Genomic DNA, 3,741 nt, shown 5'->3' with positions numbered 1-3,741 from the left:
TGACCCGGTATTCCGTGTTGTTGTTGACCGAGTTCCTCACTACACATCCACCCGATCCACCATCTTCAAGGAAGTCCTGGTAGTGTAGTGGTTACAAAACAAACAAACAAAACTGGTTGCTAACCTCGAGGTCAGCAGCTCAAATCCTCCAGGCCCTCCACATGAGAGAGATGAGGCTTTCCGCAACTTGCAGCCAAACAGCCTTTCTAATTGAGTATATTCCTCTTTTTCATCGACTCTCCACTTTAACAAGCATGATGTCCTTCTCCAGGGACTGATCCCTTCTGATAATATGTCTGAAGTAAGGGAGACGGAGTATCACTATCCTGGCTCCTAAGGAGCATTCTGGCTGTAGTTCTTCCAGTTTGTTCATATACCATCTTGCATTTGGTAAAGTGGAGGGATAGAGGAAAAGGGGAAGACCTCCAACAAGATGGATTGGCACAGTGGCAGCATCAACGGGCTCAAAGGTAGAAATGATTGTGAGGTTGGTGCAGGACCAGGTAGTGTTACATTTTGTTGTGAATAGTTTCACTATGAGTCAGCTCTGACTTGATGGCACCTAACAACAAAAAAACATCTTTCTGGTATTCTCTGCATTCAATCAAGATACATCTGACAACAACAGTGATATCTGTTGTTCCACATCCTTGTCTGAATCCAGCTTGAACCTCTTGAAGTTCTGTGTGAAGGTACTGTGTGGCAGTCATTTTTTGAATTATCTTTAGCAAAAATTTTACTTGTATGTGTTATTAATTATATTCTTCAGTGATTTTACATTCAGTTAAGTCTCATTTCTTTGAAATGAACACAGATATGGATGTCTTCCAATCTATTAGCCAGGTACCAGTTTTCCAAATTTCTTGACCTTTGTTTGAATTTGTACCTTCAGTGCTTCCGTGGTTTGTTGAAAGATTTCAACCAGTTCCTAGAGTTTGTTCTTTGCCAATGTCTTCAGTGTACCTTGGACTTCTCCCTTCAGTGTTATTGGGTTTTGATCATACACTACCTCCCGAAATGGTAGATATTGTTGTTAAGTGCCATTGAGTTGGTTCTGACTCACAGTGACCCCAATGGTAAGGATTTTTGTTTTCTTTACATTGAGGTACAATCTACACTGAAAGCTGTGGTCTTTGTAAATGAGTCTTCCTCCAACACTGCTTCTCGAATACAGCCCTGATTTTAAATCATTCACTATCCCATTGTTCTGTTCAAATGACTGTCTCTTTGTTTCTCATGAGCACAATCAAGTGTTCTTGAATACCCATTCTTCACAGTTTTGTCCATAGTTTGTCATAACCAACATAGTCAGAAGCTTTTTCATAGTCAATAATACCAACTACTCTTCAGAAACTCTATACAGGGTCGTTATGAGTCAGAACCAACTCAATGGCACTTAACCACAACAACAACATAAAAGCACAGGTATTCTTTTTCTGGTATTCTCTGCTTCCAGCTAAGCTCCATCTATAATAGCCTTTCATTGAAAGTCCTCATCTGAATCAGGCTTAAATTTCTGGCAGTTCCCTGTGGATTCATTGTTGCAGGCATTTTTAAATTATCTTCAACAAAATTTTACCTGCCTGTGATATTAATGCTTTTTCCAATGCTTTCTGCATTCCATTGGGTCACTTCTCTTTGGAATGGGCACAAATATGGATCTCTTTCAATTAGTTGGCCAGATATCTGTCTTCCAAATTTCATGGCATAGATTTATGAACACCTCCAGTGTTACATCAATTTGTTAAAAGATTTCAGTTTGCATTCCAACCATTGACTTTTGCCCCGCCAGTAAGTGAAGGTCTCAAAATTTTTACTCCATTTATGCCATCATGGTCAACTCTATTTTGAGGAGGTAACTCTTCCCCAGTCCTCTTTCAACTATGGGTCTCATCTTCTAGCACTATATATAACAGTATTCCGGTGCTATTCATGTTTTCATTTTCTGTCACCATCTCTGCCAATGTTTTGATGCCATTCATAAGTCTTTCAGTGGCTAAACATTCACAAGTACTGTACCTTTCCTTTTTCCTAGTCATTCTTAGTCTAGAATCTCCACTGAAACTTGCCATCTTGGTTGACCCTTTTGGTATTTAAAATATCAATGGCATAGCTTCCAGAATCAAAGCAATCTGCAACTCACTGCAGTACGATAAACTGACATACAAGTGGAGGTTGGATGTTTTTATGTCTGATATTTCACTTTATCTTTTTGTTGGTTTGATTGCTTTATTTAATTATTATTTTTGGTATTCTGTTTTTGTCATCTTCACATTTTTCAGCAAGATGGATGTTTCCTTTGCTATATTAGACTTATGAGATGAAAAAGATGAAAATTATAACCATGGAAAAGGTAAAACAGAATGGAGGTAAATTACATCATTTCTTTTCAATCATGAAACCAATATGGGCAAAATGAATTATTATTAGTTCATAGAATGACCAATGAATCCTGATAGATGCCTATACAGGCAAAGATATTATTATGAAAATAATGAATTCATGTTACTTCCATTGCCAAGCCATGAAATGAAGAACAGATTGGTGTTGTTATGTGCTTTCAGGTCAGTTCTGATGCATGGGGGACCTATGAACAACAGAACAAACCACTGTCCTGTTCTAAGCCATCCTCACGATTGTTTTTACTCTTGAACCCTTTGTTTCTGCCATAGTGCCAGTCCATTTTGTTGGGTAATTCCTCTTTTTTTGTGTTGATCTTCCACTTTACCAAGCATGATGTCCTTCTCCAGGGACTGGTTATCTAAAGTATGAGACACAAAGTCTTGCCATCCTGGCTTCTAAAAAAAATTCTGGTTGTACTTCTTCCAACATAGATTTGTTTGTTCTTTTGGTAGTCCAATGTACTTTCAATACACTTCTTCAACACCATAACTCAAACATATCAATTGTTTTACAATCTTCTTCATTTTCTCACTTTCACATACACATGTTGTTATTGTTTTGTTAGGTGCTATCAAGTCCTTTCCAACTCATAGCAACTCTATGCACAACAGAATGAAACACTGCTCTATGCCATGCCATCCTCACAATCATTGATACAGTTGAGTTCATTGCTGCTGCCACTGTGCCAGTCCATCACATTATGGTCTTCCTCTTTTTTCATTGACCCTCTGCTTTACAAAGCATGATGGTATTATCTAGGGACTAGTCCCTCATAATAATATGTCTGAAGTATGAGACATGAAGTTTTGCTACCCTAGCTTCTAAGGAGCATTCTGGCTGTACTTCTCCAGCAAAGATTAAGTTGTTCTTCTGGCTGTCTATGGTATTTCTAATATTATTCTCCAACACCATAACTTAAATGCATCAATTCTTTTATGGTCTTTCTCATTCATTGTGAAACTTTAATATGCTTATGAGGCTATTGAAAATACCATAGCTTGCGTCAAGCACACATAAGTTCTCATCCTTGCTCTTGAACACTTTAAAGAGGTCTTGCACAGCAGATTTGCCCAATGCAATAAGTTGTTTGATTTCCTGACTGCTGCATCCCTGAGTGGAGCCAAGCTAAATGAAATCCTTGACAACTTCAATCTTTTCTCCATGTATCTTGATATTATTTATTTGTTCAGTGGCTAGAATTTTTGTTTTCTTTACATTGAGTTGAAATCCATAGCAAAAGCTGTGGTCTTGGTCTAGCGTAAGTATTTTAAGTCCTCTACCCTGGGCAAATTATTGAATGATGCAGAGTGCATCAAGAGAAGATGGAAGGAATACACA

Source organism: Chrysochloris asiatica, unplaced genomic scaffold (genome assembly GCF_000296735.1).
Source record: "Chrysochloris asiatica unplaced genomic scaffold, ChrAsi1.0 scaffold00182, whole genome shotgun sequence".
Lineage (NCBI taxonomy): Eukaryota > Metazoa > Chordata > Mammalia > Afrosoricida > Chrysochloridae > Chrysochloris > Chrysochloris asiatica.
The sequence above is the reverse complement of the archived record's forward strand: the minus strand, read 5'-3'. Positions refer to the sequence as shown.